Genomic DNA, 23,364 nt, shown 5'->3' with positions numbered 1-23,364 from the left:
TTAATCCAATGCATCGTGTAAAGGCCGTTTTATCCTGTATGCACAGATCCTTCCCTCCCTACACTGCATCTGGGGAAGGCCAGCTAACACAGGCAGAGTAGCCAACATGCTCAGTTGTGTCTTATGCTGGAGAGCAGATTTACTTACTTGTTGATCAGAGCTAGCCAGGTCACATGATAACATCACATGTGGGCATGTATACAGGCTGCAGTGGAAATCTCTCAGCACTGGAGAAACTCTGCAGTTTATCATGTAACTGTGGTATACAGATCATTCAAGAAGGTACATATAAGAATTTAAAATTATGATTTATAAGCTGTGGGCACCTTTTGCGCAAAAAAAAAAAAAGCTCACGAAAAATGCATCCCTTTAATTCCTTAGCATGTCTTCATACTGATCGATCTATTGCGGTGTTAAAAATCCTGCCTGCCACACACATTGAAATGCACCCGTGTTACATTTTACGTTGTTTGAGTCACCTGACCTATAGAAAAACACCATAAGCACAGTAAAATTGCGGTAAAACCACATGCTTTTTCGCTGCCATTAAAGACACCTTTTTCTCTATCTGCAAAATGCAGATAAACACAATTTGACCAATAGGTTTCAGCTGCCAAAATTTTGGTGCATCTCTAGTAATGAGCTTTCCTGCTAAACCCAAGAGTCGCCACTCCAAAGACTGTTTAGCCTAGCATAACTATGTATCAGTGACAAGGCATTCCAAAAAAAAAAAAAAAATAGTAACACGACTGCTCAAAATTATGCAAAATCAACTTGGAGAAGGGTCCACTCTGTTTTTATTTTTCATAAGCATTGAAACATTTCACCCACTTGACCAACAGCTACTGCATACTCGAATGCTCGCGAATTATAAACCAAACACGTTTCCAGGAAAAAATAAAAATAAAGTTAAATCACTTTGCACACACTTTCTGATATCCTGACTTCTCCAGCATCTTCTGTATGGCATTGTGACCACAGTCCAGTTATGCAGCAAGCTCAAAGACCAACTCATCTGTCTGGGTGAATCAACTCCAACTTGTTGACTATTCATGTCAGTGGTTGCAGTTGGTCTCCCACCGCATAGTTTATCTTCAACCCTGGTTTCACCTGCTTTAAACTTTTATCCACTTGTGCACATTGCTCTGGTCAATGATGTCATCTCTAAACATGCTGTAACCTTCTGTGGATTACACAGATTGCACCCTCCATCAAGAACTCAACGAGGGCTGGTTGTTTCTGCCTGGAATCCTTTATCTGCAATGGAAAAACATTTTTTTAGCAGAGACCGTAGAGCATAAATTGACAATTGTTGCAACATTTTATGTTGAGTCCATAAAAAATAAAAAAAAACGCACATGTCAATAAAATATATATGGATGCTGTAGTCACTGGATAATGAACACCACAGTGTGCATGCACAAACAAAAAATGTGCCCGATCACCGTAGCTGTTGATTATGCTTACCAAATGGCAAGCGTAAAGGCAAGTGGCTTAACCCAGCCTGGGCCATTAAGCTTGTAGATGACTAGGACGCAGATGTTAAATCGGGTGAAGCTGTTTAAATCGTCCGTCCCAATATCCGTGCGCTCATTAAATGCTCAGGGAAAAAAGGACCACTATGGTGTAGTACATCAAAAACTTAATGGATTAATTAAAAGTTACTTACAATTCCGTAGTAATAAAATACCTAAAAAGAGAATGCCGGACAGCATACATAAATGGAGCCTGTCCTAGTCGGATAGTGTGGTGATGGCACTACGTGCCTTCCTACAGACGCGTTTCGTCATCAACAGATGTTATCAACGGGGAATGTTCCCCATTGATAACGTCTGATGACGAAACGCCTCTGAACCACATCTTCTGGGGTGGCACTCTCAGCTCCTCCTCACATCAGTAAACCTTCTGGGAGAAGCACTCTTCCTGGGGGCTACCTTGCGGGCATGCTCCTGAGTCCAGCATTTGCGTGCATAGACACAGAATGCCGGACTGGGACCCGCCCCATTGGATTAGATTGACAGCAGCAGGAGCAAATGGATGTGCTGCCATCAATCTATCCACTCAAGAACCGAGAACCCCGGACAGAGGTACAGCGCATCTCCGCAAAGGGAACGAATGGGTTCAGGCGAGTAAAATTGAAGGGGGGGGGGGGGGGGTCAGTGTCAGAAGTTCTCACCTTAACGCATAGGATGCATTAAGGTGAAAAAAAAAAAAACAAGGATTTATAACGCCTTTAAAATAGGCTTCTAAACATCCTAATGTGTACGGACACAGGGTAACATTGAGCTGCTTCTACAGGCAGAAAAAAAAAAATAAAAAAAAAACCTGTATAAGCAGTGTTTTTTTTTTTTTTTCTTTCTTTCGTTTAAGCCCAGTGTGCATGGACCCTTACTGTAACCTGTAAATGTCATAAAGCCACTTTCTTGAAGCCCATTGGAAGGCTTTAACCTCACATACAGAACTAGACACTGGCAGGCAAACAAGACTGTACACCAGCATGGCTCAGTTTGCAGCAAAAAAGTACAAAGAGCATGACCATAAACAGATGGAACCTGTGTTCCTCAAAAGGACTCCAAGATCTTCATACAGAATCTACCTAAAAATTTTGCTCCCTTTCTCACATTCGACCATTGTGTTAATGCACAGAATAGCAAAACTTAGACTCCATGTTTCCTGCACCTTTAGCCAAGTGAGCCCCAAAAGATTTACCCCTCCATGACCAGGCTTTTTTTGCAATACGGCACTGACCAATGCAACACTGTACCCAAATAAAACGTACGTCCTCCCCTCACGACAAAGAGCTAATGATACTGGCTGGGAGCAGGTTAACATTGGGGTTGATCACAGAATTAACTGTGTGCCTAGACAGTGTTTTGCAATACTGCGTGGGGTGCTTTTACTAGGGGAAGAGATTCCAATTTTACACAACGGGAGATGATCAGCAGTACTGCTTCGATACACAAGCAAAACTCCAGTCTACCTATGTAAACAAGGTAGATTGCCGTTCTGCGAGTACAGAAGGAATGGATCAAGGTTCCTGCTTTACACCCATGCCTTCCACTAGTAAAAGCACCTCATTAAACAATCACAGGCTAGGCACATAATTAACCCCTTTCCAGCCAGCGTCATTAGTACAGACAGTGCATATTTTTTTTAGCACCGACCACCATTAGTGTCACTGGTCCTCAAAAAAAAGTGTCAGTTAGTGTTTGATTTGTCTGCCGCCACTAATAGTAAAAAAAGAAATAACCCATAGTTTGTAGACACTAACTTTTACCCAAACTAATCAATATGCATTATTGGGATTTTTTTTTTTTTTTTTTTACCAAAAACATGCAGCAGAATACATATCGGCCTAAAAATTAAGAAATTGTATTTTTAATTATAATTTTTTATTAAATAGGTTTTATAGCAGAAAGTAAGAAGTAAAAACTATTGTTTTCTTTTTCAAAATGGTTGGTCTGTTTTGCTTATTTTTGTTAAATAGAATAAGATAGAGCTATCTCCATCTCTCAATATTAGGCATTTATGTAAACTGCTATAGGGCAGACGGGAAATGGTTAGTTTGCTTTGGCCAAGCTGACCACCCCACCTCCACAGCCCAGCAGAGGAGACTCCTTCATCCACAATGAATGTGTGGATGGAGGATTTGGTTTGTTTTTCCTTCAGCCCTTTGGCTGGGAAAAAGTGGAAATGTGCATTTCCGCTTACAATTTTTGCATGCATTTGTGTGTTTTGGCACAAGTTTAACAAAGTTTGAAATGTCAAAAACTATTAGTACTGCAAGTGCGATGAGCTTGTTACTGCGAGTTTTGTAGCGCATTCAGGAAATGCTGTGTGAATGAGGCCTTAAAATGCCCAAACTAGAACTGTGCTTTAATGCACCTCATTCACATGTTTATCTGAATAAATAAAAGCTAGATTTTACCCTTCAGAGAGGCACAGTTATAAGCTTTTCTATTCAATGGATCATCAACCTTGACACTACGCAGTAATCGTAATACAGTCTGCACAATTAGGGTCCAAGCACACTGGCTAAATAAACAAAAAAAAAAAAACCCACATTGCTTCTACAGGAGTTTTATGTGTAGAAGCAGCTAATGTTATCCTATGTGTCCATGCACATTAGGAAGATTAGAGGCATATTTTAATCTCAGCGTTTAGATGCAGAAAAACACCTTTGATTTAAATGGTTATGGCCAACATGTCACATATGGTTTCTGTAACCGGATGTCATTCAACCATCCACTAATAGCACTTTGTGTCAATTCAAGAATGACTAGGGAACACAATCCTTTATAAACAGATGAAGCTTTCATTATAACCAACTTAGGCAAGATGTTACAGGGTATCTTGTCAGCTCAGAGAGAAGATTACGTTATCATTTCCTGGTCAATGTGGATTTGCATCCAGCAATACCAAGTCAGAATACATCTTACTCATCACTGCTGAGACATTTTACTCCTTTAATACACTGCTAAAATGCATAAATTAGAGCTGCTTCACCTGCCAAAGGATTTGTGTTTCGCTCAATGCAGTCCTGAGATGTACACAGCCATGCCACGCAATACAGTGCTGCCTGGAAAGGAAGGGAACTGTTCATTCCTTGCTGCAAATTCACATACGGATCTTCTCCCCGCCCTATGAGTGGACAGTGAGTAAAAGCAGCACATACAAGCTCATCCGTCACCATACCACCCCCCCAATCAGTATTCTTGCACTGGAGCACACTTGATTGGCTCAGTGTGTTGCTTCAGCCTCCTGACTACTGTTGTACAGTAGATTAAAAGATGCCAAGAATATAAAAAAAATTTTTAAAAAAAAGTAACATTTTGCAGGTTAACAGTTCTTGTACATGGTGGGTGCATTAGCTTTAAAATGGTTCCAACGCATTGTTTTTTTATATAAAAATAAAACATTCCTATGTTCACCTGCTCTGTGTAGGGGAAAAAAAAAAAAAAAAAAAAGGTTATCCCCCCAGAGCCTGCAGAGCATTGCACTTGTGATAAGCAGATTGAAGATGCAAAGTCAGGTTCCTGCAGAAACGCAGTATAGTGGTCTGTCCATACCAATGGGCAGACAGTTACTGGAGAGCAGCAAGATCAATGAACTGAGTGCTCAGTGACTTTGCATTGAGAACTACAAGCTGTCAGCCATCGTGATAGATGTTAGTTTATTCACAGATCACTATGAATGAATGAGACTGCCGTGTGGGTGGAGCCCCACACAGATGCACCTTTTTAACCACTTCAATACCAGACACTTTCAACCATTTCCTGCCCAGGCCAATTTTTAGCTTTCAGCGCTGTAACACTTTAAACAATTATAAGGTCATGATACACTGTTTCCCATATGAAGATTGTTATTTTCATAGACAGATGGGAGCTTTTTGGTGGCATTTAATAACCACTGAAGTTTATATTTTTTCTAAATACAAAAATATGGAAAACCCAGGTAAAAACAAAATAGTTACCAATTATAATGCTGGATTGCATGCGACATCAAAGATGGCATGAATTCTTCTGGGAATTATCAAATACAAGTCTTGGGTGGTGGATAATGGAATCGGATATCACTCTTCAGAGATGCCAGAGGTGGAAAAGGAGCCCAAGCCTTGTTCTCCAAATTGACCATAGTGGCTCTATGTTGAAGTCCGGCGACTGCAGCACGCAGGGAAGGTGCTAGAATTGGAGCATCAACTTGGTCTTTGGGAAACAATGTTGGCATCAAGGGGAGCACATGGTCGGACAAAATTTGAACTCGCTGGCAGTGACTACCTTTCAGGGTGATGGGACCTGCAGAATACCAAGATATGGCTGCCCAAACCACCATTGCACTGCCACGACAGTCCTGGTCCCAAGCTTGGGACAATGTTTGCCACACAAACATGTCCGGTGGTTGGGAAAAGTGTGACAGTCAATTCAGACCATTTTACAGTCTTCCATTGATGGATAGTCCACGATTTATAGGTACTGCACCACTCTTCTTCTGAGCATTAATATCAGTCACTAGTGCTTTGGCATTTGTAGCTCCCCTGAGAAGGTTTTGCCTTGGAGCTCCCTTCGATTGAGCTCTGCAGTCACTTTTGCAGCAGTTTTCTTATTCTGGGTCACAATCCAGTGCAATGTCTATTTGTCTCTTTCAGTCAGCTGACCATGTTGACTGCACTTATGCTTGTCAGACAAGGTTTCCCTGGAAACTGTATATTCCATCATAACCTTTGATACTGTACCTGGCGACACCACATATAAATTGGCAACTTCAGAGACAGAGGCACCAGCTAAGCAGGCACCAATAATTCGCCCTCTTTGAAACTCCGTAAGCTCTGACATGACTCCGTATTGCTAGCAGTGTACACAGTGAATGATGCAAGTGAGGCTTCCCACCTGTTCGCTAGGTGTCTCCCATCACACAATGGTACGATGAGTAAAAGAATGTTCCAGCCAACCCCTGTAAATAGGGAAAAAAAAAAAACTTTATTAAAAAAAAAAAATGTAATTTATGCAAATAAGTAATTTTTCTTTACCAATGTTTACTGATAAGGACTGATCAGTGCAAATATTGTACTCACTGGGCTGACAGATCAGCTCTCCTTTACGCATGCGCTGTGTGTGAGGAAAGGAGAGCTGATAACCAGAAAGTCTTTTTACATCTGTATGAGCCATGTTTGGACTCAGTTGATCAGATGGTAAAGGGCTGCTGTGATTGGCTCTTTATCCCAATCAGTGAGCCACTGAGTTCCGGGCACACAAAGGCCAGACACCTCCTGATAAGCGATCCAGGGGGCATACGGGAAGCGCGTTGTCAGGAGGATGTCCAGGGATACCCTGCTAGAACTGGTGAGCCTAGCTGTAGCGGTATATTGGCTATAGTGCAATAAGGGAAGTGGTAAAAAAAAAAAAACACACTGCTTTATTTGTAAGTTGTTGACAATGACAAACATTCTGTAAACAATTGCAGAGAGCATACTACATGACTGACTGTTAGGGATGGGTGGGGATCTGAAGAAATTGCATGGTTATCAGTACTCGCCCCAATGCTCACTATACCAAAACTGATAATTTTGTATTGACACAAATCACACTGAAAAGTAATGGGTGCAAATCACACTGCAAAGAATCGACTGCGATTTGAACAGGAGTGCGGTGCAATTTCCACCACAGCATGCACGTGTGCAAGAGGAAAAGCGCCATCTAGTGGCCAGTTTGAGAAATGTTACAACCCACAGTACATATCTGGCCACATGCAAAATAATCTACCTAGGTGTCCCGGTCCATTGATGGTAGCAAATCATGGCTGCTGCAGGTACTCACATGGCTGGAAGAATTGTAGAGGTGGTCTGCCCCCAAGATGACATCACTTCTGCTCTATACCCACAGGTCCTGGAACTTCTCCAGCGGCCCCCCGATTTGCCATTGTCAGCAAATTAGGACATCTATTCAAGTTATTTTACATATGGCCAGATATGTACTGTGAGTTTTAACATCTTTGAAATTGCCCACTAGATGGCGCTTTTCCTTCTCTATACACACACACCGCACTCCTGTTCAAATCACATCTGATATTTTGCAATGAGATTTGCGCCAATTTTTTTGTACCAATGGTAAAACTAACCGCAAAGTATCGGTACCAGCTTCTACTTGACTGAAAGTAATGTTACTCTTACTTTCTATTGTGACCATATCCATAGGATAGCCCTCTTTGCAATACACTATGGGCTTTGAACCCCAAGTCACACTGATGAGATGTGGGAAAGGCACAGAAATCACTGCATTTCCCACATCACATAGCAATTGCACGGTGTTCCTGCGATCTGCAATGGGTCAATTAAAGAGGAAGTAAACTGATGGCTTTTTTTTTTTTCCAAAAAAGTATAGGCATGTGACACTTACCTGCAAACAAACCCTGCTGCAGGCTGCATCCATCTATGCTCGTCTTAATTCTGGTGCCGCAAACTCCAGCTGTGTGAACTGGCCATGTCAGTCATGGCACAGGCTTCTGAAGAAGCGGCACAGTTCCTTCAAAGCGCATGTGCCAGTGACATTGGCGCAGTACAGAGTAAATATCTCCTAAATAGTGCACGTTTAGGAGATATTTCCAATACCTAGGCATTAGGTAAGCCTTATTATAGGTACAAAGGATACAGAAAGGTTTACTTCCTCTTTAAAAAATGTGGGGGGTGCGATTTGAGCCATACAAAATGGGCTCAGATCGCACATTATTTGCATAGGAATGCAGTGTGAATCACATGCAATGGGACAAATCACATTAGTGTGAACCCAGGCTTAGACTCAATTCACACCTGAGCTTTTTGTAGCTTAAGGCTAGGTTCACATTGCTGCGATGCGGGAACGCCGCGAATCCGCGGCGTTTTCCCGCATCGCATACCTCCCGCCGGCAGTTCACACTGCCCTATGCGGACGGCTGGGGGTGTCAATGTTATGTTAATGACACCCCCAGATCCGTCGGCATATCGCAGTGCGATCTGCCGACTCGCACAGGAATCGGATCGCATGGTGTGAACCCCCATGCGATCCGATTCCGTTGCGGACCCAAAAAAGGGTCCCGTGCGAGTTTGCTGCGGGACCGCTGCGAGTTCAGCCATACTATCTGTATGGCTGAACTCGCAGCGCTACGGAGATCGGATGTGATTTGCTGTGCGAATCACATCCGGTTCTCCCCCCGCAGCGGTGTGAACCCAGCCTAAAGCTCCAAAATGCTCATCCAAAAATCCCATGTATTTCAATGGCAGCCATGCACAACAGTGTCTGTAGCTCAAGTCCGCCACTGCATAAGTTACTTTTGGAGGTAGCATTGGGCATTCCTGTGGGAACACACCAGCTGAGCAGCCCCCCATTCATTATTTAGATCTGCTCTCTCTCCTCCTAGTACTTCCTACTGACTAATACTAACACTAACACTGCTGAAGCGTGACTACACACCCCTCATATACACATATAAAGACCCTACATTAGGATTACCCAGGTAATGCATAAACCCTATATAGCGCCAACCTACAGGAATGAAAACAACATAGACTAGTACGGAGACCGGCAGTGTTTATAAAACAGCAAGTGACAAGGACTGGTAGGAAATACACAACCATATTACCTGGGAGCCAGGAGCAGAAGAATCACCAACACGACCTCCAAGAACCGACAAGCACGAGGTGATTGGAGAGCAGATTATATAGCGCGTAAGCGAACAAAGACCACGCGTTCCAGATCCACTAAAGAGAACCGGTGTTGCAAACAAAAAAAAAAAGTCGACCTATTAAACACTTCGATCGCGTCACTTCCGGTGCGCCAAGGCCAGGAAACAGCTGATCGCGCAGGAAACAGCTGATCGCGGGCATTTTCGGGCGAGAAAAATGATAGACTCGAGCGGCCGTAGCACCGCCTCCAGCCCCGCCCCTAACACCTCCCTAGTCTTCTCTGGAGAAGGGGGACGGCCCCCGCGCTTAATAGCACTGTGTGTATCATCAGTTGCACCCTCACTGTGCCAATCAAATGCAGCCAACTGTGCGCAGTATATGCAGCCATTTGTAACTGTCAAATGCAGCCACTGTGCCCATCAAATGCAGCCACTTGTGCCCGTGATATGCAGCCATTTGTGCCTTTCAAATGCAGCCACTTGTGCCCATCATATGCAGCCACTTGTGCCCGTCAAATGCAGTCATTTGTACCTGTCAAATGCAGACACTTTTGCCCAGTGTATGCAGCAACTTGTGCCCATCAAATGCATCAATTTGTGCCCGTCAAATGCAGCCACTTGTGCCCATCATATGTAGCCATTTGTGCCCATCAAATGAAGCCACTTGTGCCCATCATATGCAGCCACTTGTGCCCATCATATGCAGCCACTTCTGCCCATCATATGCAGCCACTTCTGCCCAGTATATGCAGCCACTTCTGCCCATCAAATGCATTCACTTGTGCCCGTCATATGCAGCCAATTGTGCCCAAATTCAGCCTCTTGTGCCCATCATATGTAGCCATTTGTGCCCATCAAATGAAGCCACTTGTGCCCATTGTATGCAGCCACTTGTGCCCATCTTATGCAGCCACTTGTGCCAATCAAATGCAGCCATTAGTGCCCGTCAAATGCAGCCACTTGCGCCCAGTATATGCAGCCACTTGGCCCATCAAATGCACTTCACTAACCCCCCCTCCCCCCCGCACCCGGTCTGCCGACACTTACTGAGTGACGGGGCTTCCTCTTCTGTAGCGGCGGCTGTGGCTCCTGTGTACGTTCGGCTCCTCAGGCTTCCTCCTCCATGTCTCTTCCCGCAAAGTGTTAGCCATCCAATAGGATCGCCTAATGCTCTGGCCAATCGGGAGACACATCTCACTAACCTGCCTGCTGATTGGCAGGGAGGAACGTTAGTGTGAAAATACCGAAAATGCATTTGCTATGCCACACAACAGGGTGGGATCGTGACGCAGTGTTCTGCGCACCGAGCCCATCCTATTTTAAAGCCTATTAGAGCCTCTGACTCTAATCACGTGCTTAAAAATACACCCCCCCCCCATCCCTGCCATAGTATTTCATGTGTCTGGCGTACTGAAAGGGGCCAAAGAAGCTGAGTGCGAGTTTATCTGTAATGCCGCGTACACGCGACCAGACTTTGACAGCAAAGGTCAGACAATTCGATCTTGTGTGGGCTTCATCGGACCTTTGCTTGCCAAAAATCCGGCGGACTTTAGAAATAGAACATTTTAAATTTTTCCACCGAAACTCTGCCGGACCGAGAAATCCGTATGCTAGTCCAACAGACAAAAACCGACGCTAGAGCAGCTATTGGCTACTGGCTATGAATTTCCTTATTCTAGTCCAGTCGTACGTCATCACATTCGAATCCGTCAGACTTTGGTGTGATTGTGTGTAGACAAGTCCATTCATTCAGTGGAGGAGAGAGCCCCTGGGTGACCAGTGGAGGAGAGAGCCCCTGGGTGGCCGGGGGAGAAGGAGAGAGCCCCTGGGTGGCTGGAGAAGGAGAGGGCCCCTGGGTGGCCGGTGGAGAAGGAGAGAACACTTGGGTGTTTGGAGGAGGAGAGGGCCCCTCGGTGGCCATTTAGTGAACAAGAGGGCCCCTGGGTGACCAGGGGAGAAGCAGAGGGCACCTGGGTGTTTGGAGGAGGAGAGGGCCCCTGGGTGGCCGGGGGAGAAGGAGAGGGCACCTGGGTGTTTGGAGGACGAGAGGGCCTCTGGGTGGCCTCTTCTGAAGAAGAGGGCTCCTGGATGAACATTTGGACGAGGAGAGGGCATCTGGGTGTGTAGAGTAAGAGAGGGCCCCCAAGGTGAAGTGGGCCCCTGGCTGTTTGGTGGAGAAGGGGATGGCCCCAGGGTTGGCCAAAATTGGAAGAGCTGGTTGGAGGAGGAAAGGGTGCAACCCCGGGGGACAAGGACACCCTTCTTCCCTGCAGGACAGGGACACACTTCTTCCCTGGAGTACAGAGACACCCCCTCTCCCCCGGAGGACAGGGATCCCACTTCTCCCCTGAAGGACAGGGACACCCCTTCTCCCCCTGAGGACAGGGACACCCCTTACCCCCTGGAGGACAGGGACACCCTCCCCCCCGGAGAACAGGGACACCCTTCTCCCGGGAGGGCAGGGACACCCTTCTTCCCCGGAGAACAGGGACATCCTTCTTCCCAAGAGGACAGGAACACCCTTCTTCCCCGGAGGATAGGGACACCCTTCTTCCCTGGGGACAGAGTCCCCTCTTCTCCCCTAGGGACAGTGACCTCTTCTCCCCTGGAGACAGGGACACTATCTCCCCTAGGGATGGGAAACACATCTTGCCTGCAGACGGGAACCCTATCTCCCCTGGCAACGGGGACTCCATCTCATCTTGGGACCCCATCTTCCCTGGGGACTAGGACCCTACCTCCCCTAAGAACAGGAACCTGATGACCCTGAGTATGACAACCTCACTGCCCTGCCTGATCACCCTATGTGTGCCAACCTCACCGCCCTGCCTGCCATGTGTCCTGTGTGAGGGCCCTCCTGTGACAGCTCTTATCAGGACTTCACCTCACTGTGTGCTCCTCCTACATGGATACATGGATGTGCTCCCACTACATGACTGACCCCTCTGTGTGCTCCCACTACACAACTGACCCCTCTGTGTGCTCCTGTTACACGACTGACCCCTCTGTGTGATCCTCCTACATGACTGACCCCTCTGTGTGCTTCCCCTACACCGGGGACCAGTCTGTTTGCTCCCCCTACATGTCTGCATACTCTGCCCACCTCCTGTATCCTGTGTACATGTTCTAACCACCTCCTATATCCTGTCTCTAACCATCTCTTGTATCATGTCTGCAGTCTCTGAGGGGGAGTCTGGAGAGGAATCAAGAGTGAGAGCGCCACTGGGATGGGGATTACAGAAGGTGTCAGATGTGTGTGGACTGTGGATAGGAGACTATAGAATAAAACTAACAGCCCTGCATGGTGCACCTTTGAGGAGGTCAGTGACAGCACTGTCAGGCCAATCTCTGGGGGGGGGGGGGGGGGGGGGGTCACTGATGTAATGGGGAAGTAAATACAATAATGTAAGGGGGCACTGATATAAAGTGCCCCCTTACATGCCCCGCTTATCTTAGTGTATTCACTCATTCACTCTGCAAAAGTTAGTCTCTAGTCCCCAGAGTCTCAACCACCCCCCACATCATTCCCCTTTACATCAGAATCTGCTGGATTCCCCCTTGCAGTGCAAGGGAACTCATCTGTAAAGGAAAATGCTGCAGAGCATGATTTAAGGAGGAATTCTGGTGTAAGGGGTTATCTGGTCACCAGAGACCACCTTACATCAGAGTTCCCAATTACATCAGGGTCTGCAGCATTGCCCTTTACATCAGTGTTCCCCTTTACATGAAGGTTCGCAGAGTTCCCCCTTGCACTGTAAGATTAAAAGGGGTGGAGGCCCAGAGATATGTCCAGGGAACACAGAAGATACATGGGTAAGATTAGAAGGGATGGATGTCCAGGGAGCACAGAGGAGGCCTCCATCCCTTCTATTCTAACTCATGTATCCTCTGTGTACCTTGAACTTGTCTCTGAGCCTTCATCCCTTCTAATCTAACCCATGTATGCTCTGTGTACTCTGGACATGTCCATGGGCCTTCATCCCTTCTGATCTAACCCATGTATCTTCTGTGTTCCCTGGACATGTCTCTGGGCCTCCATCCCTTTTAATCTTACAGTACAAGGGGGAACTCTGCGAACCCTGATGTAAAGAGGAACACTGATGTAAAGGGCAATGCTGCAGACTCCGATGTAAGTGGGAACTCTGATATTAATGAGAACGCAGTGAACTCTGATATAAGGTGGTCTCTGGTGACCAGAGCAGCCCTTACATCAGAGTTCCTTCTTAGATCATGCTCTGCAGCCTTTTCCTTTATATCTGAGTTCCCGTGCACCGCAAGGCAGAATCCTGCAGACTCTGATATAAAGGGGAATACCGGAAACTCTGATGTGGGGGCGGGTGGGGTGGGAGACTCAGAGACCACCTTCCGCAGAGTGAATATGCTAAAGTAAGGGGGGGGGTTAGTAAAGTAAGGTGAAATATTTATATCGATGCTCCCTTATATTATTGTATTTACTTCCCCAATTACATTACATCAGTGACCCCCCCCCCCCCCCCCAGACTGGCCTAACGCCTGAAGGCGCTGTTACTGACCTCCTCTCAGGCTCAGTTAGACGGCTCCAAGTTGGTGGCTCTGGTTTTATTCTATAGTCTCCTCTCCATAGTCCATGTATGTCTGAGACTCTTCCAGGAATCCCCAACCCGTCAGCACTCTCGCTCTTGATTACTTTCTAGACTGGTCAGAGGATGCGCACTGGATATTTTTCAAAGGATGTGGAAATGGTACAGGTGATGGTCAAAGGATGCGGACAGGATACAGGAGGCAGTGTGGAAATGGTACAGGTGGTGGTCAGAGGATGTGGAAATGGTACAGGTGGTGGTCAGAGGATGCGGACGGGATACAGGAGGTGGTCAGAGTATGCCGACATGTAGGAGAAGCAAACAGAACAGAGTGGTCCTCCGTGTAGTGGGAGCACACAGAGGGGTCAGTCGTGTAGTGGGAGCACACAGAGGGGTCAGTCATGTAGTGGGAGCACATCTATGTATGCATGTAGGGGGAGCACACAGTGGGGTGAAATGCTGATAAGAGTTGTCACAGGAGGGCCCTCACACAGGACACATGGTAGGCAGGGCGGTGAGGTTGGCACACACATGGTGATCAGGTAAGGCGGTGAGGTTGGCACACTCAGGGTGATCAGGTTCCTGTTCTTAGGGGAGATGGGGTCCTGGGCCCCAGGGAAGATGGGGTCCCTAGGTGAGATGGAGTCCCCGTTGCCAGGTGAGATGGGGTTCCTGTCCATAGGCAAGATGGGTTCCCCATCCCTAGGGAAGATAGTGTCCCTGTCCCCAGAGCAGAAGAGGGAACTCTGTCTCCGGGTTAGAAGGGTGTCCCTGTCCTCCGGAGGAAGAAGGGTGTCCCTGTCCTCTGGGGAAGAAGGGTGTCCCTGTCCTCTGGGGAAGAAGGGTGTCCCTGTCCTCTGGGGAAGAAGGGTGTCCCTGTCCTCCTGGAGAGAAAGGGGTTCCCTGTCCTCCTGGGGAAAAAGGGTGTCCCTGTCCTCCGGGGAAGAAGGGTGTCCCTGTCCTCCGAGGAAGAAGGGTGTTCCTGTCCTCCTGGAAGAAGGGTGTCCCTGTCCTCCTGGAAGAAAGGTGTCCCTGTCCTCCCAGAAGAAGGGTGTCCCTGTCCTCCCGAAAGAAGGGTGTCCCTGTCCTGCAGGGAAGAAGGGTATCCCTGTCCTTCAGGGAAAAAGGGTATCCCTGCCCTCCGGGGGAGAAGGGTATCCCTGCCCTCCGGGGGAGAAGGGTGTCCCTCTCCTCCGGGGGAGAAGTGTGTCCCTGTCCTGCGGGGAAGAAGGGTGTCCCTGCCCTCCAGGGGAGAAGGGTGGCACCCTCTCCTCCAACCAACCACCCAAGGACCAGCTCTTTCAATTTTGGCCAACCAACCTTTCCTTCTCCCACATCCACCCAAGAGCCCTCTCCTTCTCCCATGTCCACCCAGAGGCCCTCTCTGTCTCCCTAAGCCACCAGTGACCCCAAAGCGGGTCACACATGCACTCTGCCCTCAGGGGACCCGGAACCCACCGTCCTGGGACATCATGATGATGGTGTACAGGTCTCTAATGTGGGGGCTACAGGTAAACTTGCACTCAGCTTCTTTGGGCCCTGATTGGAGGAAAAGCAGCAGAGGCGATCCAACCCCCAGCACTTGACAGAGATCACAGACCAGTGGCGGCCCGTGCATTGTGGGAACGCCCCCCTGACACTTCCGCCACCCTCCGTATTCATGTGGCGGTCCCTTGCAGTACGTTGCACACATGAAATTCTATGGCAGGGATAGGTAGGGGGTGTGTATTTTGAAGCACGCGATTAGAGCCAGAGGCTCTATTAGGCTTCATAATAGGGTGGGCTTGGGGCGCAGACGGCTGCATCCCAATCCCACCCTGTTGTGTGGCATAGTAAATAAATTTTCGCTATTTTCACACTAACGTTCCTCCCTGCCAATCAGCAGACAAATCATTAAGACCTGTCTCCCGATTGGCTAAAGCATTAGGTGATCCTATTGAAGGCCTAACGCTTTGGCGGAAGAGGAGACACGGCAAAGGAAGCCTGAGGAGCTGCCGCTACAGAGGAGGAGAAGGAAGCCCCGTCACTCGGTAAGTGCCGCCAAACTGGCCGCAGGGGAGTTAATGAAGTGACAGCCTAATCGGGGGACGCTCCTGGCTGCATTTGATGGGCACAAGTGGCTGCATATACTGGGCATAAGTGGCTGCATATGATGGGCACAGTGGCTGCATATGATGGGCACAAATTTTATTTGAATAAAAACAAGATCATCAGAGCCTCAGCGATAGCTGGGCACAAGTGGCTGCATATACTGGGCACAAGTAGCTGCATTTGATGAGCACAAGTGGCTGCATATACCGGGCACAAGTGGCTGCATATGATGGGCACAAGTGGCTGCATATGATGGGCACAAGTGGCTGCATTTGCTTGGCACAAGTGGCTGCATATGATGGGCACAAGTAGCTGCATTTGATGGGGCACAAGTGGCTGCATATGATGGGCACAATTAGCCGCTAGGGATGAGCCGAACACCCCCTCGTTCGGTTCACACCAGAACTTTCGAACGGACCGAAAATTTGTACGAACTTTAGAACCCCATTGAAGTCTATGGGACTCGAACGTTCGAAATAAAAAGTGCTAATTTTAATGGCTAATATGCAAGATACTGTCCTAAAAAGGGTTTGGGGACCTGGCTCCTGCCCCAGGGGACATGGGTCAATGCCTAAAATGTTTTTAAAAATGGCAGTTTTGGCGGGAGCACTTTAAAGTGAAAAAATTCCTTTAAATATCGTGCCTGGGGGGTGTCTATAGTATGCCTGTGAAGTGCCACGTGTTTCCCGTGTTTAGAACAGTCCCTGCACAAAATGACATTTAACGGAAAAAAAGTAATTTCAAACTGCTTGCGTTTTTAATGTAATATCTGGTTCCAGCAATATAGATGAGAATCATTGAGAAAAATGGCACGGGTAGCCCCCCCTGCCCATTACCAGCCCCTTTGGGTCTTGTACGGATATTAACGGGAAACCCGTACCCATATTAAAAAAAGGAAAGACGTGGGGCCCCCAGGCCCTATATACTCAGAACAGCAGTATACAGGCGGTGCAAACAAGACAGGGACTGTGTAGATTTGTTGTGTTAAGTAGAATCTGTTTGTAATTTTGAACTGGTACATTTTTAAAATGTAGCTCCAGTCCAAAAATCTATTTTTAAGCTTTTTGGAAAACATAAGGAAGGGTTATCACCCCTGTATAATTTGTTTTGCCGTCCGTCTTTTTTCATCTCACTTTCTGTTGTCTCCTTCCGTTTGCAAGTAGGAGACGTTTGTAAGTTGGATGTTTGAAAGTAGGGGCCTGCCCTATATGCTCTGCAGAAATGGCGGAACAAGGTGTTGGTGTTGCCACAACATTGTAAGCCCTCAAAGTGACTCTTGGTGGGCGCTGGAGCGCCCTGCTGTGAACGATTATATCAAGAATTGTAATTACATGTCATTGTTGAACAGTGGTAGAAAAATTGACCTTTGGTGGTTGTGGTGCAGGTGCTGGTGCCACACCACTATAAGTCCTCACATTTACTCTGGGTGTGCACAGGAACGGACCCTGCTGTGAAATATTATATCAAGAATTGTAATTACATGCCCCTGTTAAACAGGGGCTGAAAAATTGGGCCTTAGGCACTGGTGCTGGTGCCACGACACTGCAACCTCTTCCATATACTCTAGTTGTAGTGCAGGAATGAGCCCTGCTGCAAAGCATTGCATCAAAAATTTTAATTAAACGCTCCTGTTAAACAAGGGCTGAAAAATTGGGCCTTAGGCACTGGTGCTGGTGCCACGACACTGCAACCTCTCCCATATACTCTAGTTGTAGTGCAGGAATGAGCTCTGCTGCAAAGCATTGCATCAAAAATTGTAATTAAACGCTCCTGTTAAACAGGGTCTGAAAAATTGGGCCTTAGGCACTGGTGCTGGTGCCACGACACTGCAACCTCTCCCATATACTCTAGTTGTAGTGCAGGAATGAGCCCTGCTGCAAAGCATTGCATCAAAAATTGTAATTAAATGCCCCTGTTAAACAGGGGCTTAAAAATTGGGCTGGTGGCACTGGTGCTACGACACTGCAACCTCTCCCATATACTCTAGTTGTAGTGCAGGAATGAGCCCTGCTGCAAAGCATTGCATCAAAAATTGTAATTAAACGCCCCTGTTAAACAGGGGCTGAAAAATTGGGCTGGTGGCATCACCCAGAACCAAAAATGTTCTTCCAACATACCAGCGGAGGAGGAAGAGGATAGACAATCAACATAACAGGACAGTCAATCAGCATAGGCAGTCTTGAAGGGATGTGATATTTCAAAAAAAATTATTCGGTTACATCAGCTTCAGGTGCTTGGTAGCTGTGGGCGATCCAAGACTGATTCATCTTTATGAAGGTCAGTTGATCAACTGAGTCGGTGGACAGGCGCACCCTGTGATCGGTAACAATGCCACCAGCAGCACTGAAAGTGCGTTCCAAAAGAACGCTGGATGCAGGACAGGCCAGTAGCTCAATTGCATACTGTGCAAGCTCTGGCCAGTGATCCATCCTCAAGACCCAGTAAGCCAGAGGATTTTCGGTGGGAAAGGTGTCCAAGTCCGACCTTGCCCCTAGGTATTCCTGCACCATGTAAATCAGACGCTGGCGACGGTTGCTGGAACCGATCATACCTTGGGGCTGCGGACTAAAAAATTGTCTGAACGCATCAGTCAGACGGCCACCTTCTCCACCGCTCCTTCTGACCGATGCCTCAGCAACACGTTGTCCAGGACCAGGAGTTTGTAACCTCCCAGTCTCTGGGAACGCGTTGCACAGACCTTTCTGCAAGGCCTCCCGGAGATGCCTCATCCTCTGCTCCCTCTGCGACGGCAAGATAAGGTCGGAAACCTTACCTTTGTACCATGGATCAAGGAGAGTGGCCAGCCAGTAATGGTCCCTCTCCTTGATCCGAAGAATACGAGGATCCTTCCGCAGGCTTTGCAGGATCAGGGAGGCCATGCAACGTAGGGTAGCTGAGGCATTCGGTCTGGAGTCCTCTGGGTCATTAAGGACAACATGATCCACAGCTACCTCCTCCCAGCCACGTACAAGTCCACGGGTTTCTTGGGACAGTAAATCATCCCTACAAGACTGCTGCTGCTGATGCTGAGTGCCAGCCTCCACCTCCATGCTGACACAATCTTCCTGCTCCTCCTCCTCCTCGTCCTCTTCCTGTGTGATGGGTGGGACAGCAGGAACACTGTCTGGATAAAGGGGGCCTTGAGAGGCAAGGAAGTCCTCCTCTTCCTGCCTCTGTTCTGCCTCAAGTGCCCTGTTCATTATTCCACGCAGCGTATGCTCCAACAGGTGGACAAGAGGTACAGTGTCACTGATGCATGCACTGTCACTGCTCACCATCCTTGTGGCCTCCTCAAATGGTGACAGGACAGTGCATGCATCCCTGATCATGCCCCCCTGGCGTGGTGAGAAAAAACCACTCCCCTGACCCTGTCCTGGTGCCGTAGTCACACAGGTACTCATTGATGGCCCTCTGCTGCGTGTGCAGCCGCTGCAGCATGGCCAACGTTGAGTTCCACCTGGTGGGCATGTCACATATAAGGAGGTTCTTGGGCAGGTTCAACTCCTTTTGGAGCTCAGCCAGCCGAGCACAGGCATTAAATGATTGGCGGAAATGCACACAGACTTTCCTGGCCTGCTTCAGGACATCCCGTAAGCCGGGTACCTGCCCAAGAACCGGTGCACCACCAGGTTAAGGACGTGGGCCACACAGGGCACATGGGTCAGTTGTCCCTGTCGGAGGGCGGAGAGGAGGTTGGTGCCATTGTCGCAAACCACCATTCCTGGCTTAAGCTGGCGTGGCGTCAACCACCTCTCAGCCTGCCCCTACAGAGCTGGCAAAATATCTGCCCCAGTGTGGCTCCTGTCCCCCAAACAAACCAGCGCAAGCACAGCATGGCATCGTTTTGCCTGCGTACTTGAGTAGCCCCTTGAACGCCTACGGAGCACCGCTGGTTCTGAGGACAGAGCACTGGAAGAGGCCATGGAGGAAGAAGAAGAGGAGGGGGTGGAGGAGAGAGGTGTGTCACAACCAGTAGTAGCATTTTGAAGGCATGGTGGTGGAACAACCTCCAACACTACTGCACCTTGTCCTGCATCCTTCCCAGCTGCCAAAAGAGTGACCCAATGGGCCGTGAAAGACAGGTAACGTCCCTGTCCATGCCTGCTGGACCATGAGTCAGCAGTAATATGCACCTTACCATTGACCGCCCTGTCCAGCGAGGCAAGGACATTGCCTTCCACATGCCGGTAGAGAGCCGGAATCGCCTTCCGTGAGAAAAAGTGGCGTTTGGGGACCTGCCACTGAGGAACCGCACATTGTACAAACTCACAGAAGGGGGCCGAGTCTACCAACTGAAAAGGCAGCAGTTGAAGTGCTAGCAATTTAGCCAAGCTAGCATTTAACCGCTGGGCATGTGGATGGCTGGGAGTGAACTTCTTTCGACGGTCCAGCAGCTGGGGCAGGGAAATTTGCCTGCTATAATCGGACGTGGGTGTACTGCTAGCAGAGTGCCCGGAAGCACTTGGCTGTGACACACCTAATTCTACACCTTCATTCCTCTCAGAGCAGGTTTCAGAGAGGACTGAAGGTCTAGTGGGATTGGAGATGCCAGCTGATGAGGAGCAAGGAGAGGTCCGCTTTGTTCTTTGGTGTGGGTCTTTGAGGTACGCTTGCCAATGAGCTGCATGGCAGGCCAACATATGTCTGGTCAAGCATGTGGTGCCCAAGCGGCTGATGTTTTGGCTACGCGAAATACGCTTGAGACATACGTTGCAAATAGCAGCAGTGCGATCTGATGCACTCGTCTCAAAAGAGGCCCACACCAAAGAACTTTTAGAATAACGCGCAGAGGCAGCGCCCTGCACAGGCGGAGCTCTGCTGTGTGATTCAGTCAGTGTGCTACCCCTAAGCTACAGGTTAATTCTCCATCAGAGCATATGCATACTTGCAACTACACCTCAAAACACATTATGTTAGTCCTCTCGAGTATGGCGATACCACATGTGTGAGACTTTTCCACAGCCCAGCCACATACAGAGGCCCAACATGCAGGGAGCACCATCAGATGTTTTAGGTACATAAAGTACACATCTAAAGTCATTCAGACTTATCACACTTTTGAAGGCCATGGAGCACCAGGACAATGGAATAGCTCACAAAATGGCCCTATTTTGGAAAGCAAAACACCCAAATGTACAATCTATGAGGCATAATGAATCTTTTGAAAGGTTCATTTTTTCCAGAAGTTTTTGGAAAGAAAATTAAAATGCATTTTTTTACACAAAGTTATACATTTATAAGATATTTCCAACACATAACATGTACATAGCAAAAATGACACCTCAAAATACATTTCGCTACTCCTGAGTATGACGATACCACATGTGTGAGACTTTTCCTCAGCCCGGCCACATACAGAGGCCCATCATCCAAGTAGCACCGTCAGGCATTCTAGGAGCATAAATTACACATATAATTTCCTGACAACCTATCATTTTTGAAGGTCCTTCATATTTCTAACACATAGCTTGTACACACCAAGAATTACAATCCAAAATAAATTCTATTGAGGAAAGGTTAAAAAAAAATGTCTCCATAGAAATTGTCCAGACAGAGACAGCCAGCATAGCCTTAATATTGGTCCTGGTACATTTTTACCTGCAGTCACTCATTATTGTACTGCTCTCCAGCCCTTCATAAACATACCGCCTCAAGGCAGTGGCATGGTTATTTGAGGAAGCATGAAAAATAGTCAGCACAGATGATGAAAATTGGGAAATGGTTAAAAATATGGGCTAATATTTTAGGGATGTGTGATGAAGTTGGAAGCATTCACCAATGCAAAGGCCAGGTTAGGAGGGACACAGGGGACAATGGTAGCTGGTATCTCTTTGAAATCCTCTTTTTCTGCATAAACAACATCTTTTTTTTGTGTCTTCGGACTGCTTCAGATCGTAGAAGGTTATCTGGGAAGTGGCACTCTTGAAGTTGGCTAAGGGCATCAGAGCAAAGGCTTTCGGGGGGGTGATAGATGAGGGACGTGACAATTTCTTTGATGAATTTTAGGAAGGGTATGGGGCTTTCCATGGGGCTTTCCATGGATTTGGTGTAGATTATGTATGCATTATAAATGGCCAAATGTATGAGATAAATTGCTACTTTCTTTTACCAGAAACGGGACCTCCTTATTGTCCAATAGGGTTGAAGCATTTGGTCGTTGAAATCCACTCCTCCATGTAGAGACTGTGATCTTGGACACATGTTGGCTTTTCAATGGGACCTCGTTTTCTTTGAACCTAAACTGTAGTGTCATCATGGATGGTGGAGATCATGTGCCCATTTCTGCTATACTTGCACCTGAAGGCCAGCATTTTGTTGCATCTCAAAGTTGCTCTTTCTCCCTTCGCAGTTTTTTGTTCACTAGAGATTCTTTCTGGAGGTCCCACGGGTCAGGGTTTTAGCAAGGTATAGATGTTTGAAAAGGGGCAAGCTGGTGTAATAGTTATCCAGGTATATGTGATAATCTTTGTTCAACAGTGGGTATGCCAAGTCCCATACAATACACACATACAAGCATGCTCGCACACACACACATACAAGCATGCTCACACACACATACATGCATGCTCACACACACACACACACACACACACATACATGCATGCTCACACACATACATGCATGCTCACACACATACATGCATGCTCACACACACACACACATACATGCATGCTCACAAACATACAAGCATGCTCACACACGCACATACAAGCATGCTCACACACACACACACGCACATACAAGCATGCTCACGCACACACAAGCATGCTCACACACACACACAAGCATGCTCACACACACACACACACAAGCATGCTCTCACACACACATACATGCATGCTCACACACACATACATGCATGCTCACACACACACACACACACATACATGCATGCTCACACACACGCACACACACATACATGCTCACACACACGCACACACACATACATGCATTCTCACACACACACACATACAAGCATGCTCACACACACACACGCACATACAAGCATGCTCATGCACACACAAGCATGCTCACACACACACGCACACACAAGCATGCTCACACACACACGCACATACAAGCATGCTCACACACACACACACGCACACACAAGCATGCTCACACACATGCACATACAAGCATGCTCACAAACACATACAAGCATGCTCACACACATGCACATACAAGCATGCTCACACACACATAAATACAAGCATGTTCACACACACATACATACAAGCATGTTCACTCATACAAGCATGCTCACACACACACACATACAAACACAAATACAGTAGATAGTCTTATTAAAAAAAACGGCAGACATTTACCTTCCTGGCTTTTCCTGCCGGGTACTGCACTCTAGGGGGAGACAAAGAGCACACACTGCTTTCACTACTAAAGCGGGATTCCACCCTAAAGTGGAACCTCCGCTGATCGCATCCCTCCCCCCCTCCGGTGTCACAATTGACACCTTTCAGGGGGGAGGGGGGTGGAGATACCTGTCAAAGACAGGTATTTTCACCCACTTCCGGGCATAGACTCCCGTGGGAGTCTACGC

General features: G+C 47.5%; 1 long non-coding RNA gene and 1 other non-coding gene across 2 annotated transcripts; both read right to left on the bottom strand.

Moving 5' to 3' along the window:
• Positions 1-780: 780 nt before the first annotated feature.
• LOC143982978 (uncharacterized) lies at positions 781-9,308 on the bottom strand. The gene is made up of 3 exons (XR_013274548.1): positions 9,112-9,308; positions 5,474-6,450; positions 781-1,257 (listed from the first exon to the last, which is right to left on the bottom strand). It is a non-coding gene; the product is annotated as an uncharacterized LOC143982978 (long non-coding RNA).
• Positions 4,358-4,450, bottom strand: LOC143986267 (Z30 small nucleolar RNA). Its single transcript, XR_013276476.1, has one exon. It is a non-coding gene; the product is annotated as a Z30 small nucleolar RNA (small nucleolar RNA).
• Positions 9,309-23,364: the final 14,056 nt, after the last annotated feature.

The sequence above is a fragment of the Lithobates pipiens genome, unplaced genomic scaffold (assembly GCF_037356315.1).
Source record: "Lithobates pipiens isolate NorthernLeopardFrog02 unplaced genomic scaffold, aLitPip1_a1.2 Scaffold_16, whole genome shotgun sequence".
Lineage (NCBI taxonomy): Eukaryota > Metazoa > Chordata > Amphibia > Anura > Ranidae > Lithobates > Lithobates pipiens.
The sequence above is the reverse complement of the archived record's forward strand: the minus strand, read 5'-3'. Positions and strand labels throughout refer to the sequence as shown.